The following is a 16,845-nucleotide window of genomic DNA, read 5'->3' as shown; positions in this document are numbered from 1 at the left end:
CAGTTAAATCAGCTATAAAAATCTCCTTGTGCTATCTCCATAATGAGCCGTTGACCGGGATTAAATAGCTAGTCCGTGAACTGAAGAGAGACTTTTGGTTTGATTTCTCATATCTAAGCTGTCCTGTGTTCACAATGATTCATCTCACTCCTGCGCTGTAAAATCCTTTGGGCCTCTGTCACATCAGTCCTAGCCTTAGGCTTGTGAATTGCTAATAGCATATATCTTTCAGTCAAGAACTTTTATCATGCTACTAAGCTTGGTTTGAGAAGCATGGTAAGTTCAGGTCAAATTTTATTTCACAACCAGTCAAGTTTATTTGTTGCAAAAATTCTTTGAAACCATTTGATATTTGAAGATATTTTGGAGCGGTTCCCAGCTAAATTAGTTAACCTAAACTGCTTCATCAAATACCAGCCTCCATGATGACTGGCTTTTTATTACTAATGTGAATAGTACTTTATTTAGTGCAACATAATTTTGCAGGAGATCTGTTTCTAAGTAATCATTCTGAACTCTTCCTTTGAGTAGTTACTAATTCTCTGAACTTATCCGAATTTGGTTGCCTTGCCATGAAGTTAAAAAATATTGTATCCTTGAAAGCATAGTGAGACATCCTAATAAGAAGCCTTAATTAAAGAAATGCTTTGACTACCCATGAAAAAAAATGAAATGTTTGCTTTCCCTTTCTTTAAGAAACAGGTAATTATTCATGTGTTTTCTTTTTATAGTAGTGTGAAATTTTTCTACAATTGTATGTTTCATGTTGGGGAGGTTAGGAATTGAGTTCTTGGGGTTTTTATTTTGTTTTATTGTACCTAGCAGATAATATATAAAACATTTCTATGTATTCCTCATTTCCTGTTTCCAGGTGTCCAGTGATTTTATTACAGATCTTAATTTGTCCTTTATGTTTATAATATTTTGTGATATATATATTTGATTTGGGAGTTTTTGTTCATATAATCAAACAATGTCAATTTCTTTTTCTTTTTCTCATCTTCTGATCAGGATTTCTGGCAGGTACTGACTCAGCAGCATGTGCTTTAAATTAATTAATGTTCCGAAATCCATAGTAATGCTTCAGGGACAAAGGTTCAGTGCATGCTCATGTCCTTTCCCTGCTCCCTTCAGAATGATTCAGTTCCTGTCACTTTAAATTAACATATTTTATCTTTAATATGACAGTTCAAACACTGCACAAGTCCTTGAGAATATAGAGCCTAGCATAATTTAAAGGGAAGTTTTAACGTTGTGTATCACACAAAAAGTCAAGAAACTGTTTTAATCCACTATATTATATAAGAAATACTCAATTTTGGGGTCGTTTAAATAGTCTTAGTTGGGATGCCATTTTCCTGGTTGAACTGTAACAGGAATGGTAAGACAACAGTCACTTCAAGTGAAAACTGGTTTTTTCTTTTCAAATTTCTTACATAATAAATAGAGATAAGCAGTTGCTTAGTTGATCTTTGCTCAATAAAATGACTTAAGGGGAAACAGATGGAACATTTAGAAAGACTTCATTATTTTGCTTTTTTGAGCTAATCAACAACTTTAACTAGGAAAAACAATCAAATATATGGAGAAAACTATGAAAAAGAGTGTATAGATTGTAGGCTGGCAAAGAAGAATTTCAAGGACATGCCTAAGAAGGACTTTTTAAATTGATCTTTGAAGTCTTAGACCCTTTAATTATAGTTTATAAATTATTAAAGTTTATTCATTTAAAAAATTACTCTTGCATTTCTTAATAAAAGTATAAACTGAATTAGAAAATCTTTGTTTAAAATAATTAATGAAGATCACAGGGTGCTCTTTATTTTTATAAAATATTTTTCCTGTGTTTCCTTGTTTTTAAAATGGGGTATATTTTTAGTAGTTTCCTTACCAAACCCCCAAACCAATCATCCTGTTATTGATACAATAGATTATCTTACCTTTACCTTTAACTGCATTCTGAAACAAACCATCATACTTAAATAATTGTCAAAATAATTTATTGACAATCCCATTATCAATATTTCTAATCCTGCAGATTGTGTTTTAGAATAGCCATGGTACAGCCTTCATGGAAAGTGCTAAGGAGAGTAAATCGGATGAGATGCTAACACCTGTGATTGAGGAAAGCTACTTCCAGTCTCTAATTATGGCAGGACAGTTTGTAGGAGGCAGCTCAAAATTCTTCCTCTCCTTTGGTAATTGTATGGTTTAAGGCTTGCAGATTTAAAACAACTTGCCTCAGAGAGGTGTCCTTACTAGAGACTGAGTAGAAGAGAAAAGAGGTAGGAATTAATAAGTACTTGGAAGTCTCTGGAATCTGCAGTGTTGAGTAGTCAACCACCATAGTTGACAAAAGAGCAACAATCTTCTTTAAACTTTGACTATTGAATATCTTTTGTTGATCAGGGATTCAAAATCAAGTTTATTCTTAAGGACATCTTGTTAATAAGCTTTTTATGTTAAAAATAATAAACATTTTTTCTTAGAACAGTTAGCGGGGGGATTGTTTATCTTATTGGGTTCTATAAATATCACTCATTTTGGTGACACTGGTATAAATCTCTTAAGCTTCCTAAGGTCCTTGAGCTGTTACTTTATAGAAGAGAGCTTTCTTGCTTGCTTCCTTACAGGGATTTGTCCTTTGCATGCTAAGTTCCTATTGACTGCAGAAAGGCTGGAATCATTTTGATTTTCTGGTAGCATAGAGTGCTGTTCTTCAGATGCAGCTTATGAATGGTGTCAAATACTTATAATACTGCCGTGAGGAGTATCCATAATGTCTCTTTCCAGTCTCTGAGTTCCACCACTACTGAAGGCTATTGGTTTAACTCATGTGTTTGATTATTCAGGTTGAGAAAATAAATGATAATCATTAAGTGCTCCAAAGGAGAGTGTAGTTTACTTGGTTGTCTCAAATATTCAGACTTCTATTAAGATGTCTTTAAGTACAGTTTTATTTTAGATTTTGTTGTGTTTGAATTTGGAGTCAACTGAATCCATTTGATGTATCATTATTTATTTGAAAACATAAACATGACTAGCCATTACATTTCTAACACCTTCATGTTTAGCTTTTCCATCATGAAACAAGATTTGAAATTCATTTTGACATGAGAGGACTTGGTTCCAGACTAAATTTCTTTTTCTTATTATTTTAGCACAAACACTCTAGCATGTTTTAAGGTTATACAAATAAAGTTCTGTGAAAGCTACTCAAAACAATTTATTTCTCCTATTCTGGTAAAAATGGGTTTTCGACTTAGCCTAACACCTGTTGATGATCTTTGGTTTCAGAGAATGTGTGAGGGTAGTTCTTGCTTTGCATATTTATCTTTGCCATGACGCATTTTTTAAAGTTCTAAACTTAAAAACCTCTCCAATTAGAGATTAATCCAGCATCTATTAATTAAGAAGAGTATAAAAAACCATTACATTCTTGAAGTGATACTCATTTTGGAAATGATTAAAATATGCATTTGAACAAGTTAAGGCATAAAAATATGATGTGCACCTACATCATTAGCTAGACTTTCCTCTTCAAGATAACTGAGCTGATATAAGCTAAGCCCCAAAGTTAATATTTTACAATAGTGAACTATGTTTTGCTCCAAAAATACTTGGTTCCCATTAACAATTTCAGAAATTACAAACAATATAGATATCTGGTGTGTTTCTGTGTATTTGATATAATATATAATGGTTCATGGCATTGGTTCTGCAATCAGACCATGACCTGTCCTGCCACTATACAGCACTGTCACCTTGGGCTACTTATTTAACTTCTCTAAACCTCAGTTTTCTCATCTGTGAAGGGCAGATAGTTGTATCACCGACCTCATAGAACTGCAGTGAGGACTTAAAGAGATAATGCAAGTGCTTAGCACAGTGCTTGGCAAAGAATATGTAAACTATAATTTTTAAATTCTTGATATGTCTTTAATGATGAGTGGTGTTCAAGGGATACCTGTAAATGTTTGATTTCAAAATGATTTAAAAATTCTTCATCTAAAGGGATTCCTGGGAGATAATAGTTACTAGAACAGTGTAAATCAAGAGTGTGAACCAGGTGATCCTCAAAATGAAACTCTTGTTCTTATGATGCATTTTTTTTCCTTGTAATTTTTCCAAACGGGAGAAGGTGAAATACTATATTGCCTTATTTTTCAAAATTTGTATGTGAGGCTGTTTTTCCATAAAGTGATAGGGAAGCCTTTTATAACCAATGTGACTAAAACCAAGACTGCTGCTGAGCTCAGGACAGTTCTTTTCAGCACTGATTGATTTGGATGGCCAAAGTTCAAAATTAAATTCTTGGATTTAGGTAGCAGATAATCAATAATGGGTAAAACATAGATTCTCCCACCCAGAGCTGCTTTGAAGCAAATGTGCAGGCATAATGTGGTAGAAATTAAGAGAGTTGATGATTTCCCCTTCTAGAGTTTTGATTATACCTCAGCAGATACTAGAGACTGAAATAAATCATTTCAATAAAGTTGTATCGTTTCCTTGAAGTCGATGCTATTTCAGTAGACATTTTGAATTTTTATCATTGCTTTAATCAGTTCTGCTGCCACTGTTTTTTTAAGCATCTTCATTTGTATCCATTTTCTCTATAGCCATCTAGTTAATGAAACAGGAAAACATTTGCATTCTAGATATTCGGAGTTGTTCTCAGAGCTAAAGTGGTTAGAATTGGGACTGAAAAGAGAATGGCTTTCTGGCAGAGTGAAGTTTGCAGTGTCTTAAGCATTCACCTTCCACAGTTTGTTGCACAGTAATTTATGGGGTTTTGCCTCAAATGTGATAATACCTTTGAAAAGGTTGGAAACTCTGAGTCAAGAGAAGAAGAAATCATAAACTACTCTAAATTAGAAACATCTCAATTTGACTTTTATCTGGCATATCCCCGAATTCTACCTTTCTGCAAGTTCAGGTAGGGGTGTGGGAAGAAGAAGAACACACATTTTAACTGTGCAACATTTTCTGTTTGATTGGCAATAGTGTGATTGTTTAAGATTGATATCTTACTAAGGCTTTGGCATCTATCTATGCACCAACTAAATAATAAAGAAACATTAATTGCATGGGAAAACTGCTGAGTTTCCTCTTTCTTTCTAACATCCCCCCTCCCTGCCCCATCTCCAACCTTAGGTAGAAATAGTATTTATCATTTGGAAATGATATACCCAAATTGCATTTTCTGAAAGAAGCATATTATTACCATTAATTTGTTTTTGAAGTGCAACCTCAGATATTTCTTGAGGGATTTAGATAGACTTTGAAATGTGTTTCAAGAATATAGAGAAATGTTAATATTAAACCAATCCAAATATTTCAGTCTCATAAAGAATGACATCTTAAATAGTAAAGCTGTGTTATCAGATTGTCTATATACCAGAGATGTTTTGAGGTTCTAGATGATATTTTAGCATCTATTTTGCCAGCATAGTCCACTGACTTCTATTTGATAGAAAAAGTTTATTTTGAACTATAGAATTTGAAAAGTAGGTCGTAACTAGAATAATGAGATTAAACTCCTAGATATGATTTTTCTCCTTGGCTTAATCCAGTTGAGACCTAGAGGGCAAAATTATTGGCCCTATTTTGATCATCCCTGTAACAGTTGGGATTCACTGTTTAAGCACAGTGAATATTAATGAATTTGAATCATGGCTGGAAATTCCACTCCTAGAGCTCTTGATAGCACCTGCAACTTTAGATGGATGTTTTATAAGTTTATGTGATTGGTCAGAAACCAGAGTATGGATGCTTTAATACAAAGCCATCCTGGTAAAACAAGTCAGGTTTTAGACTCATTGAGAAGCGTAGCAATTACACATGTATAGGATATGATTTGCTATAAGTTTACTCTTAAATCTTTCTGCTTATCTAAAAAATAAAAGGATTCAAGATGTGGTGCGGTTGAGATCAATACCAGGGCCCTTATGAGGTTAATTATTTATTTGCCTTTACTTGAGGTCGGTAGTAATTTAAATGTTTAGTGATATTGAGTCTATAGCTTTTTTTTAAATTTTGAAACAAATAAGATCTAAGATTGGGGCATGCAAATAAATAGTGAAACAGTTAAATTTTATTTATTTAAGTCAGTGAGCACATTGCTTTGAAATAATTTGCATAATTCTGTTCTCCAAAAGGGGTAAGATTTGTCTGTAAATTGAATAGAAATGCTTTTCTGATCAGTTGACCTTCATTCCGCTTTCACAGCCTTAATTTCAGAGATTCAGGTGATTGGAATCGAGTTTGACATGTAACTTCTAAGATGTGTAAAATAGATAATACTCTGTAAGGTATCTGCAATAACAATCTCTTTTTAAAATACCCAGTTGTGTTTAATTTTCAGCATGTATATGGAAGTATTGCTAGAATCTTACCTCAGGAACTTTAATATAAAACAAGTTTCTCTTAGACCCTTACTAGAAATTTTTTTACTGATCTGATATCTTAAGATATTACTTAATCTCACATTATATGCCCTTACAACAGAATTGGAATACATTCTATTTCTTTTGACTTTTATATACAGAAATTTCTTCCTTTTAGTGTGTCTCTTAATATTTATATTGAATTAAGTACAAATCCTTATTACAGACTTTCCTAGTAAAAGTATATATTAATATAAATGTTCGTTAGTAACAAAAAATATAAATACCTCTGAGACAGTGAGAGAAATTGAATATTGTTACCAACCTGTAAGGAAGATTGTTTTCCTTGGACTGTGTCTCCGTATCATCCATGAAGTGTATAAATGGCATTTGCTTAGGAAAAAATGACTTAAAACTTAGTCCAAAATTAAACAATATCCAAAAGATTAAGTGAAGGAACATTTTACTTGACATTCTCAGTTTGGAACATTCAACAGTGGTAAGACTTAAGGAGTAAGAAAAAATAATCAAAAACCTCTCCACTTTCCTTCCTTGAATCTTGATTTTCCATTTCCACCATACTTTGGGTCTTTTAAAAATTTACTCATTATCAAACTCAAATATCTATATTTTTACAGATTCTCTGTGTGCCATGACCAGTTGATTTGAGGATATCATTTATGGTAGAATCAGGCCTTTGATTTCAAAAGATCAGCTAAGGAGCAGCTTTTCAACACAGAATAGTCTAAAAATCGGTTTTCTAGTAAATCCCCTTTCCTCCCCAATTTTGACATATTTATTTGATTCTTCTCCTAGCTTTAAATATTTTGAGGGGTCAAATTTGCTGATTTTATGACAGTTTCAGTGCTTGTGATTAATATATGTCATGAATTTTTTAAAAATTGTCTTTGGAGTTTTGGATTCTCAAAAACTTACTTATAAATTTGTAGAGTTAATAAATACATGTATAATCCTAAATGTACCTGTACCACCCTTTGACAAGTAGAAGCCTCAGAAAACATACATGTAACTTCTCTCCCCCTCTCCTTCTGCCCTCAGCCCAACTCCAGAAGCATGGGAGAACAATGTAGACCTTTACTAAAGAATTGGATTTATTGCACAAAACACATTGCAAAGCATGGCTAATTTCAAAATCCTCTTTAAATATCTTTCTCACTTTTAAGGAGCTACTGCATAACTCATACATTCTCTGTTTTGTTCTTTCTCTCAAACACATGTGTACACACATATGCACACATGCTTTCTCTTTCCTCTATTTTTCCTGACTTTGATACTTTCTATCCCTTTCTTGTCACATCTCCTTCCCCATTTTTGTTCACCATTCTAGGGTCCTTCCTTCTATATCTTTTCTTCCAGATGTTCTCTTCAACTTTTTCTTACATAGAGCAATTTGGCCTTCTTTTGGTCTCTCCTGCTCCCTATCAGTCTACTCAGTACACCAGAGGTCTCATAAATAGACACACAAACAGAAATATTCTCTCCTAGAGGACTGAGGATGCAAACATGGACATACCCTATTTAATGCAGTAGAGGAGGGGATGCCTTCCCAGAGAAAAATACCACTAACTAAATTAGCATTGTAAGGTGTCATTATAATATAACCCCTATGGAGATATGTTCTGATAGTAATTCTCATCGATATACAGTTGAAGTTCTATTCAGTGACATCTTTGTTATCTCTGCAGACTTTGTAATTGTCCTAATGGGGGAAGTAACTAGGGCTAAACCATGACCCCAAATTCATCTCACGCAGAGTCTCTCAAGCTGTCTTTTTGTGTGTATGTGTGAGGAAGATTGGCCCTGAGCTAACATCTGTTGCCAGTCTTCCTGTTTTTGCTTGAGGAGATTGTCACTGAACTAACGTCTGTTCCAATCTTCCTCTATTTTATGTGGGATACCACCACAGCGTGGCTTGACAAGTGGTGCTAGGTCCACGCCTGGGATCTGAACCTGCAAACCCCGGGCCACCAAAGTGGAGTGCTCGAACTTAACCATTATGCCACTGGGCCGACCCCCTCTCAAGCTGTCTTTTCAACCATTCAGATAATTCCATGTTTATTTATACTTTGGAAGACAATCATACACTTTGCTGCTACTCAAACATGCTTCAATAGAAAATGGGCTACTCAAATCAGAAAATATCATAGAATAATAGATCCACACTTATATGGTAAATTGGTTTTTATAAAGGTGCCAAAATAATTAAATGGGGAAAAGAAGGTGTTTTCAACAAATAGTTTGGAAACAACTCTATATCCATGTTTTTAAAAAATATCCATTTAAAAAATGGAAATTTAAAATATCCACTTAAGAAAATATAGATATACAGTTTAAAAACTTTACCCTTACCTCGTTATACACAAAACTCACTTCAAATGGATCATAGACCTAAATGTAAAATCAATAACTAACACTTCTAAAAGAAAATATAAGAGAATCTTTTTATGGACTTCAGGTAGGCAAAAATTTATTAGACATCGTATAGAAAGCTATAACCATAAAGGAAAAAATTGATAAATTAGACTTCATGAAAATTAAAAATTTATGATTGTACAAATACAATAGAAATTATAAGTAACAGACTAGCAGAAAATATTTTTAATACATATATTTGATTATATTTCTTATTTAATTGCTGAGTAAGAAATAAATCCAAAGCTTAGTGGCTTTAAACAATAATAATCATTTCTTGTCTTACATGCTTTCTGTGAATAAGGAATTTGGAAGCAATTTGGCTACATGGCTCTTGCTCAGGCTGTTTCATGAGATTGCAGTCAAATGTTTGTTAGGGCCTTAGTCATTTAGCTTGACTGAGGATGGAAGATTCATTTCTAAAGTGGCTTACTCAAATGACTGATAAGTTAGTACTGACTGTTGTTGGGAGGCCTCAGATCCTCCCTCTGTAGGCTCTCTACAGGCCTCTTGAGTGTTCTGTTCAAATGACAGCTGGTTTCCCTCTAACAGAGCAAGGTGCCTTTTATGGCCTTAGAAGTCACATGTTATCACTTTATCTGTATTCTATTGGTCATACAGACTAACCCTGAGCCAATGTAGGAGGAGACTAGGTCTACCTACAGACGTGAATACCAGGAGGCAGGAATCACTGGGGTCATCTTGGAGTCTGGCTAACACCCTGAAAAGAGTCTCATATCCAGAATATATGATGATTTCTAATAAAAAGACAAACAAGGGCCGGCCCGGTGGTGCAGCAGTTAAGTTTGCACATTCTGCTTCGGCAGCCCAGGGTTTGCTGGTTCAGATCCCAGGTGCAGACATGGCACTGCTTGGCAAGCCATGCTGTGGTGGGCGTCCCACATATAAAGTGGAGGAAGATGGGCACAGATGTTAGCTCAGGGCCAGTCTTCCTCAGCAGAAAAGAGGACGATTGACTGCAGATGTTAGCTCAGGGCTAATCTTCCTCAAAAAAAGAAAAAGAAAAGACAACCCAATTAAAAATGGGCAAAAAACTTGAACAGATACTTCCCAAAGAAAGATATATGATTGCAAATAAACAGATAGCAATCAACAACATTGGTCATCAGGGAAATCCACAGAAAACCCACAGTGAGATACCACTGCCTATCCACTCAAATGGCTAAAATTAAAAAGACTGAGGAGATCTCGTCAAGACAGCAGCATAAGCAGACTCTGACCTCATCTCCTCCCATGAACACAACCAGGTTACAACTATTTTTGGAAAAATTACCCTGGATTGAAAACTGAAAACTGGATAAAAAGAACCCCCACAACAGGGGACAGTCCTGACTAAGGTAGAAGAGGCAGAAATTCCTGCTGGAGAGGCAAAAAGGCACTTGGGAATAGCAGAGCTTCGCAGCTGGCCAGGTGGGAGACACCCTAAGGTACGCAGCCCTCCCTGGAGGAGTGAGGTCCGGAGTGGGGGCCGATACTGCTATAAGCATCCTTCAGACTCAGCCCATCTGAGACAGGGGTCTTACTGTCTGGCTTTGCTGGCTATTAACTGCAGCGAGGATACCCCCCAAAAAGCTATCAGCCGAAAGCCAAAAAGACCTGGGTCTTAAAGGGCCCATGCACAAACTCACTCATTCCAGCACCCTAAAATCACCAGAGAGAAGACTGACCATCCTTTGTTGAAACAACACTCTCCTGGTGGGCTCTGGGGGCTTTTTGGTGAGAGGAGGGACCTCTCCAGAGATTGAGACATTGGTGGGGGCCATTGTTCTGACCTGGTCCAGGCGTGCTGACACGACCCTGGTGGGTGCCATTGAGGTTCATCCCTTGGCCTGTTAGCCCAGGGGCCTGCCACGCCCACTACAGCACAGATTTAATCCAGTTCAGCCAGGGCAGGCAACCTGCCCTAGGGACTGGCCCCACCTAACAGCAAGCCCTCAGGCTACTTTTCAGCCTGCATTGACTGGGTGCCTTGATCCTCTACAGGCAGGCAAGGTTGTTTGCCTCTGTGGGACAGAGCCTGTGTGAGGACCAGGTGAACTGTGGGGAGCATTGGTGGAGATGTGGGAGCCTCTGCAGTGTGGCATCGGGGTATGCTCCAAGGGGTTGGGAAGTGTGCACAGACCAGGACTGTTTTGATGGTGTATGTAGTCCTGTGGGGGGTGAGGCTTAGCAGCAGCAGAAGACCTGTGCTTCACAAATAGCCATAAAAAGGATCAGCCCCACCTTCCAGAGCCTGAAACAATTGAGTGCTCCAGTGCCTAGGGCCATCCCCACTCAGCTGCACTCCTGAGAGACCTGACAACAGCCTTGTAGGCCTGAAGCCATCACAACTGTAAGCCCCTGAGCCTAGCAACCATCTACACTGGGTACCAACCTAATTAAGAGGAAACCTGCAATAGGAGTGCAGTGATAGACTTTGTAGCCAATGGTGCTGAGACTCCCCAAACTGGATTCACAAACAGCTGGCCGGAGAAGGAAAGACTAGGCTCCTTGGGTACCTGCAGTGGGAACAACCAGCCCACAGCAGAAGGACACAACCCACAAAGGGGTCACTCCTGGATCTTCTGGACTGGTGACGAGAGGGAAGCACACTGCTGGACCTCATAAGGCATCTCCTATGTAAGGCCGCTTCTCCGAGATCAGGAGACATAGCTGACTCACCTAATACATAGAAATAAGCACAGAGAAAGAGGCAAAATGAGGAGACAGAGGAATACTTTCCAAGCAAGGGAACAGGACAATACCCCAGAAAAGGGACAAAATGAAACAGAAACAAACAACGTACTCGACAAAGAGTTCAAACAAAATATCATGAGGATGCTCACAGATATTGGGAGAAGACTGGGTGAACACAGTGAGATCATCAGCAAAGAACTGGTAGATATTTTAAAAAACCAATCAGAAATGAAGAATACTAGAAATGAAAAATTGACTAGAGGGACTCAATAGCAGAGTAGAGGATGCAGAAAAATGGATCTGCGAGCTGTGTGAAAGACTAGAGGAAATCACCCAAGCAGAACAGGAAAAAGAAAAAAGAAGTCGAAGAATGAGAACAGTCTAAGGGAACTCTGGGACAATATCAAGCATGCTAACATTCGGATTGTAGGTGTCCCAGAAGAAGAAGAGAGAGACAAAGGGGCCGAAAATTTATTTGAAAAAATAAGAGATGAAAATTTTCCTAACCTGAGGAAGGAAACAGACATCCAACTTCAGGAAGCACAGACAGCTCCAAACAAGATAAGCCCAAAGAGGCCCACACCAAGACATATTATAATTAAAATGTCCAAAATTAAAGATAAAGAGAGAATCCTAAAAGCAGCAAGAGAAAGGCCACAAGTGACATACAAAGGGAAGCCCATCAGGCTATCAGCGGACTTCTCAGCCGAGACCCTACAGGTGAGAAGAGAATGGCACAACCTATTTAAAGTGCTAAAAGGAAAAAACCTACAGCCAAGAATACTCTATCCATCAAGGTTCTCATTCAGAATGGAAGGAGAGATAAAGAGCTTCCCAGACAAGCAAAAATTAAAGGAGTTTATCACCGAGAAACCAGTTCTACAAGAAATGCTGAAGGGACTTGTTTAAGGGGGAAAGCAATGACCACAAATAGAGATTAAAAAAAAATTATCAAAACAAAACAACAACAAAAAATACCAGGCAATAAAATCACTTGTAAAGGTAAAAATATAGTAAAGGTAGCAGATCAACTACCTGTGAAGATAATATGAAGGTTAAAAGACAAATGTACTAAAATCACCTATTTCAATGATAAGAGGGTAATGGATAGACACACACTAAGCAAGAGACTATATATGATTTGAAAAACATAAAATGTGGGAGGAGGGGAGTGAAAAGTAGAGCTTTTAGAAAGAGGTCAAACTAAAGAGTCTATCAACTTGATATAGACTGTTATATACATAGAATATTAAATGGGATCCTCTTGGTAATCACAAGTCAGAAACCTATAATAAGCAAGAAAAAAAAGTAAGACAAAACAAGTCAAACATATTACTAAAGAAAGCCATCAAGCCACAAGGGAAGAGAGCAAGAGAAAAAGACAGGAACAGAGAGGAACTACTAAAACACCCAGAAAAAAAAGTAACAAAATGGCAATAAATACATATTTATCAATAGTTACTTTAAACGTCAGTGGACTAAATGCTCCAGTCAAATGTCATAGGTTGGCCAATTAGATAAGAAAACAAGACCCATGTATATGCTGCATACAAGAGACACACTTCACACCTAAAGACACTCACAAACTGAAAGTGAAATGATGGGAAAAGATATTCCATGCAAATGGCAAAGAAAAGAAAGTGGGGATAGCAATACTTATATCAGACAAGATAGACTTTAAAACAAAAACTGTAACAAGAGACAAAGACGGGCACTACATAATGATAAAGGGAACAATCCAACAAGAAGATATAACACTTGTAAATATCTATGCACCCAACATAGGAGCACCTAAATATATAAAGCAATTATTAACAGATATAAAAGGAGAAATAGACAGTAACACAATAATAGTGGGGGACTTTAACACTCCATTTACACCAATGGATAGATCATCCAAACAGAAGATCAGTAAGGAAACACTGGCCTTAAAGGACACATTAGACAAGATGGACTTAGTAGATATATACAGAACATTCCATCCAAAAACCACAGAATCCACATTCTTTTCAAATGCACATGGAACATCCTCTAGGATTGATCACATATTAGGCCATGAAACAAGTCTCAATAAATTTAAGAAGATCGAAATAATACCATGCATCTTTTTTGACGTCAAAGGTATGAAACTAGAAATCAACTACAGGAAGAAAACCAGAAAAGCCACAAAAATGTGGAGATTAAACAAAATGCTACTGAACAATGATTGGGTCAATGAAGAAATCAAAGGAGAAATCAAAAAATTCCTGGAGACAAATGAAAATGAAAATACAACATGCCAAACAATATCTGTGGGATACAGCAAAACCAGTTCTAAGAAGGAAGTTTATAGCAATTCAGGCCTACTGGAACAAAGAAGAAAAATCCCAAATAGACAATCTAAAAGCGCATCTAAAGGTACTGGAAAAAGAACAACAAACAACGCCCAAAATCAGCAGAAGGAAGGAAATAATAAAAATCAGAGCAGAAATAAATGATATCGAGACTAAAAAGAACAATAGAAAAAACTAATGCAACCAAGAGCTGGTTCTATGAAAAGATAAACAAAATTGACAAATCCTTAGCTAGACTCACCAAGAAAAAAAGAGAGAAGTCTCTGATTTTACAGAAATGAAAGAGGAGAGATTACAACGGATACCTCAGAAATACAAAAGATAAGAGAATACTATGAAAAGCTATATGCCAACAAATTGGATAATCTGGAAAAAATAGATAAATTCCTAGAAACATACAACCTTCCAAAACTGGTCTAAGAATAAGCAGAAAATTTGAATAGACTGATCACCAGTAAGGAGACCGAAACAGTAATCAAAAACCTCCCAAAAAATAAAAGTCCAGGACCAGATGGCTTCCCTGGTGAATTCTACCAAATATTCAAAGAAGACTTAATACCTATCCTTCTCAAACTCTTCCAAAAAATTGAAGAGCAGGGGAGGCTTCCTAACTCATTCTACAAAGCCAACATCATCCTGATACCAAAACCAGACAAGGACAACACAAAAACAGAAAATTACAGGCCAATATCACTGATGAACAATGATGCAAAAATCCTCAACGAAATACTAGCAAATCGAATACAACAGTACATTAAAAAGATCATACATCATGATCAAGTCGGTTTCATTCCAGGGATGCAGGGATGGTTCAACATCCACAAATCTATCAACATGATACACCACATTAACAAAGTGAAGAATAGAAATCACATGATCATCTCAATAGATGGCAGAGGAAGCATTTGACAAGATACAGCATCCATTTATGACAAAAATTCTAAATAAAATGGGTATAGAAGAAAAATACCTCAACATAATCAAGGCCATATATGACAAACCCACAGCAAACATCATTCTCAATGGAGAAAAACTGAAAGCTATCCCTCTAAGAACAGGAAGCAGACAAGGATGCCCACTGTCACCACTCTTATTTTACATAGTATTGGAAGTCCTAGCCCTAGCAATCAGGCAAGAAAAAGAAAGAAAAGGGATCCACATTGGAAAAGAAGAAGTGAAATTGTCACTCTTTGCAGGTAACATGATTTTATACATAGAAAACCCTAAAGAATCTACTAAAACACTTTTAGAAACAATAAAGGAATACAGTCAAGTTGCGGGATACAAAATCAACATACAAAAATCGGTTGCATTTCTATACACTAACAATGAAGTAGCAGAAAGAGACGTCAAGAATCCAATCCCATTTACAGTTGCAACAAAAAGAATAAAATACCTCGGAATAAACTTAACCAAACAGGTGAAAGATCTCTACACTGAAAAGTATAAAACGTTGAAAGAAATCAAAGGAGACACAAAGAAATGGAAAGATATTCCATGCTCTTGGATTGGAAGAATTAACATCTTTAAAATGTCCAGACTTTCTAAAGCAATCTCTAGATTCAACACAATCCCTATCAAAGTTCCAACAACATTTTTCACAGAAATAGAACAAAGAATCCTAAAATTTATATATAACAAAAAAGACTCCGAATAGCCAAAGGATTCCTGAGAAAAAAGAACAAAGCTGGAGGTATCACACTCCCTGACTTCAAAATATTCTACAAAGCCATAGTAACCAAAACAGCATGGTACTGGCACAAAAACAGACACACAGATCAGTGGAACAGAATAGAGCCCAGAAGTAAACCCACACATTTCTGGACAGCTAATATTCGACAAGAGAACCAACAGCATACGTTAGAGAAAGGAGAGTCCCTTCAGTAAATGGTGTTGGGAAAACTGGACAGCCACGTGCAAAAGAATGAAAGTAGACCATTCCCTTACACCATGCACAAAAGTCAACTCAAAATGGATTAAAGACTTGAGTGTAAGACCTGAAGCCATGAAACTTCTAGAAGAAAACATAGGCAGTGTTCTCTTTGACATCAGTCTTAGCAGCATGTTTTCAAGTACCATGTCTGTCCAGACGAGGGAAACAAAATAAAAAATGAACAAATGGGACTACATCAAACTAAAAAGCTGCACAGCAGAGGAAACCATCAACAAAACGAAAAGGCAACCTAACAATTGGGAGAAGATATTTGCAAACCATATAACAGATAAGGGGTTAATATCCAAAATATACAAAGAACTCATACAGCTCAACAACAATAAAACCAACAACCCCATTAAAAACTGGGCAAAGGATCTGAACAGAGATTTCTCCAAAGAGGCTATACAGATGGCCAACAGGCATATGAAAAGATGCTCAACATCCTTAGCTATCAGGGAAATGCAAATCAAAACTACAATAGGGTATCACCTGACTCTGGTCAGAATGGCTATAATTAACAAGATGGGAAGCAACAAATGTTGGCGAGGATGTAGAGGGAAGGGAACCCTTGTACACCGTTGGTGGGAGTGCAAACTGGTGCAGCCACCGTGGAAATCAGTATGGAGTATCCTCAGAAAATTAAGAATAGATCTACCATATGATCCAGCTATCCCACTGCTGGGTATTTATCCAAAGAACTTGAAAACGCAAAGGCATAAAGATACTTGCACCCCTATGTTCATTGCAGCATTATACACGATAGCCAAGACTTGGATGCAACCTAGGTGCCCATCAAGGGACGAATGGATAAAAAAGATATGGTATTTATACACGATGGAATACTACTCAGCCATAAGAAATGATGAAATCTGGCCGTTTGTGACAACATGGATGGACCTTGAGGGTATTATGGTGAGTGAAATAAGACAGAGGGAGAAAGTCAAATACTGTATGATGTCACACATAAGTAGAATATAAAAACGACGACAAACACACACATAGCATTGGAGATTGGATTGGTGGTTACGATAGGGGAAGGGGGCAGTGGGGAGGGCAAAAG

The 16,845-nt window shown here is 36.7% G+C and overlaps 1 protein-coding gene across 5 annotated transcripts in view; it reads left to right on the top strand.

Annotated features, from left to right (window-relative positions):
- Positions 1-16,845, top strand: part of MICU1 (mitochondrial calcium uptake 1) — a 280,401-nt gene that overhangs the window by 122,468 nt on the left and 141,088 nt on the right. Inside the window, exon 1 of one of the 5 annotated variants that reach the window (XM_070565492.1) lies at positions 1,010-1,023. The exons of the other annotated variants lie outside the window; for them this stretch is intronic. The gene's annotated coding sequence lies outside the window, so the exon portion shown is untranslated. Of the gene's footprint in view, positions 1-1,009; positions 1,024-16,845 lie in introns of those variants that run through there. 5 annotated transcript variants of the gene reach the window in all.

This window comes from Equus przewalskii, chromosome 1, assembly GCF_037783145.1.
Source record: "Equus przewalskii isolate Varuska chromosome 1, EquPr2, whole genome shotgun sequence".
Lineage (NCBI taxonomy): Eukaryota > Metazoa > Chordata > Mammalia > Perissodactyla > Equidae > Equus > Equus przewalskii.
This window is presented reverse-complemented; position numbering and strand designations above follow the sequence as displayed.